This window comes from Nicotiana sylvestris, chromosome 3 (assembly GCF_000393655.2).
Source record: "Nicotiana sylvestris chromosome 3, ASM39365v2, whole genome shotgun sequence".
Taxonomy (NCBI): Eukaryota; Viridiplantae; Streptophyta; class Magnoliopsida; order Solanales; family Solanaceae; genus Nicotiana; species Nicotiana sylvestris.
The window spans coordinates 54,169,104-54,178,194 of NC_091059.1; the positions used below are offsets into that span (position 1 = coordinate 54,169,104).

The following is a 9,091-nucleotide window of genomic DNA, read 5'->3' on the forward strand; positions in this document are numbered from 1 at the left end:
CAGGCGGTCTCCTAACTTCATCAACTTAAAATTTAACAACCTCCATTCTCCAGGAGGGCTCCTGACTCAAACTTAAAATTTAACAACCTCCATTCTACAGGCGGGCTCCTAACCTCTTCAGCAATTACTTCCCTCAAACTAGTGTTTTCACTTCTCTGAAACCTGCCGGGGATAACACTGCTGGGGAATTATCTTCCTTCTTTAAGACTAGTTACTTTCCTCCTTTTAACAATGGTGGGGATGATACTGATTCAAAGACCACTACCCTTAAAACTTGGGTTATCTTGCTTCTTCCAAGATTGCTTTCTTTAAAACTTGTATTGCCTTCTCCCGTAAACTGCTGGGGATTCCACTTTCCTTCAAAACTTGTGTTATCTTCCATCTTCCCCAAGTGGGTATCTGATTTCAAGAAAATTTTCGCAATGAGAGAAAATTTTCTGCCCCAGTTTGATAATCTTCTTTGTGGCCATGTCTTCCCGCTGTCAATAACATTTCCTTTCCCTGCTTCAAATCAAAGAAAAATTTGTTAGTTTAAAACGTGGTGAGTGGTCGTGCCACTCCTGCTGGGGATGGTTTTTCCCTTTTTCCTTTCCCTGCTTTGCATTTTATTACAAAACTTGCTGGGGATAATATTATTTGCTGGGGATGAAATTCCTGCTAGGGATGATTTTTCTTTTCTCTTCCTTCCCCGCTCTGTGTTGTCCGACCATCGCGGAACTTGGTTGATAATCTGTCGGAGTTGTTCCTGCATCTCACAAATCTGCTGGGGATCCTCTTGGAATTTGATCCATAACTTTTCAACTGTTATTTTTTCTGTTTTTGTCCAACTTCCCCTGGAAATTTGGTCCTCTTGGAATCTAGACCCATTCATCATTTGGACTTGCGACAAACTTCTTTTCGCTTTATCGCCTTATCTTTGGCCTGTCCTATTCGCATTTTGCTTTGCACCGTTTTGGCAACTAGTAGTAAGCTTTGAAAAATCTTTCTCAAAACAAACTGCTGGAGGAAAAATTCTTAAAACAAAAGAAATGAAAAGTGATGATTTCAAAAGATGGAAAAAGAAGAAGTCTTTCCGAACGAATGTTGGGGAGAAGAAAAGGAAAAGGACTTATCTGAATGATATAACCGATCTCAACGATCATGTCGTGCATTCCGGATTAATCAACCTAGTCTATTTGTATCAATCAATCTTTCTGGTGGCCTCATTTCGCTGGGGGATATGCAGGCACCCAACTCTTTTTGCCAAATCAACACTTTTGCATTGCTTGATGCCTCGACGGATCCTTTCCGCCAATCTTATCTTGTCGCCTCATAGTGCCTTTCGAGGGGTTTTCACTAATAAGACTCTCTCATTTCTCTCAACTCCCATCGCCTTCTGGTGCCTATGAAGGTTTTCACCATAAGACTCTCTCATTTTGTTTCTCTCAGCTTTCGTCGCCTTACGGTGCCTATGAAGGTTTTCACCATAAGACTCTCTCATTTTATTTTCTCTTTCTCAGCTGGGGATTGGAGTGTTGCCGATAAGATTCTCTCTACTGGGGATTCCTTTGGCTATCAATTCTGTCGGCTCATAATCCTCTTTCAGTCGGGGATCAGTGTGTTATTCTCAGCTTTCATTTGCCTGCTCGGCATCTCTTGGATACTGATCGGGAGGTCTTTTTGGACATCAAATATGGGTTTTTGTGTGTGGCTAAAAGGAAAAGGATATCAAAAGATTCAAAATAACTTTAATGGGTAAAACATTACAACTCTCGGAATCAAACCTTTTTCCACAATTTAAAACATAACTTTTGCCCCAGTTTTCTTGTTTGGGGGATTTTTTGATTTTTGTTATACTATGACCGAGCTGTGAGGTGCCTACGTATCCTCTTTGAGGAATCAGGTCGAACGTAGTTCATTCGATTCCTTTGTATTTCTTATTATTATTATTATTTTTGTTTTTCATTTTCATTAGTGATTCCAAGAGAGGGGTATGAGATAATAAATAAGGCTCAAAGGGGGAAGCAAAGGTTAAAGTGTTTGGATAGAAGAAAGAATTGCCTCCGTCATTTCATTCTCCGATAAATGCCAAGTACAAACAGACAAACATCAATTGCAATCAAAGGAATTACACATAATATCTCTTGACTGCGTCAGAATTGATAGCCATGTCGATGTATCTTCCCTCAACATCTATTAGACATAAGGCGCCGTTGGATAACACTCTGGTCACAATAAATGGCACTTGCCAATTCGGGGCGAACTTGCCCTTTGCTTCGGCCTGATGTGGCAAGATTCGTTTCAGCACCTACTGTCCTACTTCAAATTTCCTGGGACGCACCTTCTTATTATATGCTCTTTCCATCCTCTTTTGATACAACTGTCCATGACATACTGCTGCCAATCTCTTTTCATCAATCAAGCTCAACTGCTCCAATCGGGCTTTGACCCATTCATCATCATCAATCCCAGCCTCAGCGATAATCCGGAGGGACGGAATTTCTACTTCTGCCGGTATCACTGCTTCAGTTCTGTATACCAACAAATAAGGAGTTGCACCTACTGAAGTGCGAACAGTAGTGCGATATCCCAACAATGCAAATGGCAACTTTTCGTGCCATTGCCTGGACCCTTCTACCATCTTCCTCAATATCTTTTTTATGTTCTTGTTGGTTGCCTCAACCGCGCCATTTGCCTTGGGACGATATGGGGTGGATTTACGGTGTGTAATCTTGAACTGTTGACATACTTCTTTCATCAAACTGCTGTTAAGATTAGCGCCATTGTCCGTGATGATCACTTTGGGGATCCCAAATCTACAGATGATATGGGAATGAACGAAATCCACCACTACCTTCTTGGTTACCGACTTGAAAGTTTTAGTCTCAACCCACTTGGTGAAATAATCGATGGTGACCAGAATGAACCTATGACCGTTGGAAGCTGCCGGCTCAATCAGTCCAATGACATCCATGCCCCATGCAACAAATGGCCATGGTGCTGACATTGTATGCAATTCTGTTGGCGGAGAATGAATCAAATCTCCGTGTATCTGACACTGATGGCATTTTCGCACGAAATTGATACAATCACGCTCCATAGTGAGCCAATAATACCCTACTCGAAGAATCTTCTTCGCCAATACATATCCTCTCATATGTGGCCCATAAACTCCCGCATGTACCTCTATCATCACTGTCGTGGCTTGACCAGCATCTATACATCTCAGCAATCCCAAATCTGGTGTTCTTTTGTATAACACTCCTCCACTGAGGAAAAATCCATTTGCCAATCGCCGAATGGCTCTCTTTTGATCTCCGGTGGCCTGCTCTGGGTACATCCCCATCCTGAGGTATTCTTGATATCATAAAACCATGGCTCGCCATCCATTTCTTCCTTTATCATGTTGCAATAAGCATGCTGACAAGGTCGTCCTCGTCACATAGACGATGTCGAACTCCGTGAGTAATATTTGCCATTTCGCTAACCTCCCTGTGGGCATAGGCTTCTGGAAAATATACTTCAGTGGATCCAAGCGTGAAATCAGATAAGTAGTATATGATGACAGATAATGTTTAAACTTCTGTGCCACCTAAGTTAGGGCGCAACACGTCTTCTCAAGTTGAGTGTACTTAACCTCATAGAACGTAAACTTCTTACTGAGATAATAGATGGCTTGCTCCTTCCTTCATGTGATATCATGTTGCCCCAGTACGCAACCAAATGAATTCTCCAATACCATTAGATAGAGAATCAACGGTCTTCCTGGTTCAGGTGGGACCAACACAGGTGGGTTTGATAGATACCCATTGATTTGGTCGAAGGCTTCCTGACATTCTGCCATCCATTCTACTGCAGCATCTTTCTTCAGTAGCCGAAAAATAGGTTCACAAGTCGCTGTGAGTTGAGCGATGAACCTGCTGATATAATTCAACCTTCCCAACAGAATCATTACTTCTGTTTTGTTCTTCGGCGGTGGCAATTCCTGGATGGATTTGATTTTTGACGGGTCCAACTCAATGCCTCGCCGACTTACGATGAATCCCAACAACTTTCCAGATGGAACACAAAATGCACATTTGGCCGGGTTGAGCTTAATGTCGTACCTTCGAAGTCTTTGGAAAAACTTCCTTAGGTCTGCCACGTGGTCTTCCTGACGCTTAGATTTTATGATCACATCATCTACGTACACCTCAATCTCTTTATGTATCATGTCATGAAACACCATAGTCATTGCTCTCATGTACGTTGCCCCAGCATTCTTCAAGCCAAAATGTATTACCCAGTAGCAATAAGTCCCCCACGGCGTAATGAATGCCGTCTTTTCCGCATCTTCTTCATCCATCAGAATCTGATGATACCCAACATAGCAATCTACAAAAGACTCGATCTCACGTCCGGCACAATTATCGATCAAGATATGGATGTTGGGTAATGGAAAGTTGTCCTTGGGGCTTGCCCTGTTCAAATTGCGGTAATCGACACACACTCTGATCTTCCCATCTTTCTTCGGCACTGGCACCACATTAGCCAACCAATCAGGATATCGAGTGACCCGAATAACCTTTGCCTGCAACTGCTTGGTTACTTCTTCTTTAATCTTCACACTCATATCTGTCTTGAACTTCCTCAATTTTTGCTTGACGGGAGGGCACGCCGGGTCAGTGGGCAATTTGTGAACCACTAGATCGGTGCTTAAGCCTGGCATGTCATCGTACGACCATGCAAAAACATCTTTGAATTCAATGAGTGCTTTGATTAGTTCCTCCCTGATGTTCGGCTCACTAAATGCTAACGAGTGGCAGACATTTATTTTGTCTTTATGAATATCATCCTATCTAATAACAAGCGAGATCATTGCCTTCGGGTCCGACTGTCTTCTATCTTCGGCTTCACGTGTCCCTTTCTCGTGCAATTGTTAAATATGAACATATTTTACCCTATACAGCACGTTAACATTAATGATATTAAAGTTGCTTGTTTCTATTTTGTTTTATTTTTATTTTGTTTCTTCTTTTAGCTTGGTTACAGGTGAGCCATGGAAAAGCTGATGTGTCTGGCGAACATAAGAAGACTTACAGGTTTAGAGCATACAGGATGGGTTATTGGAGAGGCTGGCTGTTGGTCCATGCTCAAGGGTGGCATGGTGGTGAATGTTTCTGGCCCTGTTGGCCTATATTTTGAGGTTTGTGATAATTAAATGGCATATTAACCTATATTTAGGTGTTCACATGTAACCGCTCAACCCACTAGTGATACTGCTCGTTTTGGGCCTAGGCTCGCACAACTTTAAAATGCGTCACTAGCATTTAGAGCTGTCTACTTACCTAACATCTCTCCCGCGTGTTTTGTCGTGGGATTCGCCTAGGGTGTCACATCACATATCTACATACTTGTGACTGTATGTTTCATTCACAGAGTAACGACGCATCAGCGGACTTATTGGTTGATAGTATATCCATACAACCATTTAGTCAAGAAGAATGGAAATCACACCAAGATCAAAGCATCGACAAGGTTAGCGTTTTCCAATTTTTGATTCAATTTTAGATTTACTTTTGATGTAATATAACTCAAAGGAACGAATCAACAAGTACGAAAGAGCAATGTAATATTTCAAGCATCTGATCTCCAAGGTCAGCTGTTAGAAAACGCTACAATTTTCATTAATCAGAAGTTGTCAACATTTCCTATTGGCAACGCAATGTGCCCTCACATCCTTAATCTTCCAGATTACCAAGACTGGCATAACTCCAGGTTCAAATTGACCGTTTTCGAGAACGAAATGAAATGGCACATCAATGAACCAACCCCTGACAATGAAGATTATTCTATAGCAGATGTCATGCTTAAATTTGCAAAGAAAAACAACATAGTAGTTCGAGGACACAACATTATCTGGGAAAATCCGAGATGGTTGCCATCATGGATTCTAAACCTTTCCCGAACAGAGTTATCCGCGGCCATAGATAAAAGATTTAACTCTATCATGAAGAGGTAAAAGGGCCAGTTTATTCATTGGGACGTTGATAATGAAAATATGCACTATTGTTTCTTGGACACTAAGCTTGGGAAGAAAAATGTGACAGCTTCATTTTACCAAAAGGCTCACCAGATTGATGACAAACCTCTGCTTTTCTTGAATGAGTTTGGTACTATTGAACAACACAAAGATCGGTATGCAACCCCAGCTAGGTACTTATTAAAGATTAGAGAATTGAGGTCAAATGGCTACAATGGTCCTCTTGGAATTGGGCTCCAGGGTCATTTTGATACTCCAATTTTGCCGTATATCAGAAGTGCTATTGATGTTCTTGCTTCAGCCAATTTGCCAATTTGGATCACAGAATTTGATGTTTCTACGAGACCTAACCAGGTGAAAAGATCTATATGCTTTTTGCATCTCTTTTGCCAATATTTTTAACTGTGCTATTGCAAATTAAGTGCAAATCAAATATGATCTTCTGTCACTTCTCGGTCGATCAAAATTGGTACCTTCTGGCAAGTCTTCTTGACCCTTCGCCTCATTACTATCTTTCGGAAAAAAGCCAAATATATCCTGTACTATTAGAAAAAGTTTAAATATACCACTCCTTAAACTTTGAGTCCATATATATCCTTATCATTATACTATTGATTTAAATATATCATTTTTTCATTAAGTTTGTCCAAAGTGGACATTCAATCTTACGTGGTAACATTTGATGATGTGGATGCTACATGGCTTGCCACCTTAGTGTCCCTAACCCATTTTACTTTTTTCCACCACTAAAATTTTCTTCCCCTCCACCACTATTGCCACCATTACTACTACCATAAAAAATATTGTATTTCAAATTTTAGTCTTATATATATGGATTAGGGGTGCTGAAGTGGCATGAGATGTGACATTTACCTCATCAAATATTAGTGTCACATAAGATTAGGTATTCACTTTGGACCAACTTAATAGAAGAAGTGTATATTTAAACCAATAGTATCACTGCAGGAATATATTTGAACTCAAAGTATTACGAAGGTGTTATTTAAACATTTTCTCATAGTAGAGGGATATATTAGGCACTTTGCCCTACTATGTTCCTCCTGTGACATCATCTCATGAGACTTTAGATTTCTGTTAAAGTAAATGGCAGTTCAATTATTCTTAGAATCTCTTTGGAGCTTTGATTGTAGACATTTTTTAATGAAAACTAAAGTTGCTAAATCTGTTGATCATGTTTCCATTTTTTTTTTTTTTTTGTTTACATAGGATGTGTACTTGGATCAAATAATAAGGGAGCTCCATGCTCACCCTGCTGTGAATGGAATCATGATATATTATAAAATGTGTTTGACTGACAACTCATTCAAAAACTTACCTACTGGGAATATTATTGATACGTTCCTGTGGGAATTGAGTCACAGGGGCTTTCAAGGTAGAACTGATTCTAATAGTTACTTCAAGACGTCACTATATCATGGAGAATATGAAGTGAAGGTCAGTCATCCCGCTACTGCCACGGCCCAAACCTTTAAATTCCAGTCCACAAGTAATACCCACAAGGCAGTACTCAAATTCAAAATTTTGCAGGACAAAGGAACAAAAAAATCGAACAAGGGAAGAAGATATATGGATAGCAATAAATAATTAACTGTGCTGTGTTTATAATATTGCGTTTAGAGTTGATTTAGGTTTATTTTTTTGCAGGAAGGAAGAAATATTATTGATCTTTGTATTAGTTTTAGAAATGCTTATCCTCAGCTTTAATGTTTAGATTTTGCGAAAACCTGGGAATGTTTTTTTTTCCTTTTTACGGAACATTTTGGTTTGATTTTCAGAAATCAATATATGTTTTTACTCCACACTAGTATTTTTAATCAATATATGCTTTTACACTAGTATTGATTTTCAGGATAATATTGTAATCCTGCTAAACTATATAAATTAAAAATAAATCATATGAATAACTATTGGCAAAGACTCAAATATCATAGCCCCATATATAATTGGTGAAACAAACTAACTAAGATATAATATTATTCAAAAATAAATAATAATGTATGGAGTATATATATATTGTTACGAAATAAAAGCAATTTAGTAAAATATGAACAAGAAATAAAAGCAATTTAGTAAAACATGAACAAGAAATAGAGATAGAGAGAAGGAAGAGATTTTCTTCTTCAATTGTGTGTATTTTCCTATCTATTACAAGGCATTTATATAGGCATGAAAAGTGAAGAAAAGTGAAGCAAATATGTCATGGAATATGTCATTGAACATAGAAAATATGTCATTGAATATGTCATTAACCATTTGAGAGAAAGATCATGGAGGAAGAGTAGACATCCACCATATTTTGATTTTTATCATAACACTCCCCCTTGGATGTCCATAAATAATGTGTCTCGTTAAAACTTTATTAGAAATAAATCCTATGGGAAAAAAATCCTAATGAAGGAAAAGAGTACACATATTTAGAAATACGCATTTTGGTTGCCTCGTTAAAAACCTTGCAAGGAAAACCCAATGGGACAAAACCTTGTAAGGGAAAAAGAGTACAACGCGTATTAACTCCCCCTGATGAGATCATCAGTTCACATCGTTGAGCCTTCGTATCCCAATCTTGTACACTAGTTTCTTGAAGGTTGACGCCGGTAGATATTTGGTGAACAAATCAGCCATATTATCACTTGAACGGATCCGTTGCACATTAATATCACCATTCTTTTGAAGATCATGTGTGAACAATAATTTAGGTGAAATGTGCTTTGTCCTAACTCCTTTATGAATCCTCCCTTTAATTGGGCTATGCATGTTGTATTTTCTTCATACAAAACTTTGGGTAGTTTATCACACTTCAAACCACATTTGTCTCGAATAAGATGTATAGTAGACCTCAACCATACACATTATCGACTTGCTTCATAAATAGCAATTATCTCAGCATGATTAAAAGAAGTAGCCACGATTGATTGCTTAGTCGATCGCCAAGATATGACAGTGCCACACATGTAAACACATAACATATTTGAGATCAAGCCTTGTGTGTGTCAGATAAATACCCCACATCGACATAACCAATAAGATCGGTATTGCAATCATTGCCATAAAATAAGCCCACACCGGTAA

At 39.0% G+C, this 9,091-nt stretch overlaps 1 pseudogene; it reads left to right on the forward strand.

The window, feature by feature from the left end:
- Positions 1 to 5,552: 5,552 nt before the first annotated feature.
- On the forward strand, positions 5,553 to 7,297 carry LOC104237676 (endo-1,4-beta-xylanase 5-like; annotated as a pseudogene).
- The last annotated feature ends 1,794 nt before the right edge of the window (positions 7,298 to 9,091 follow it).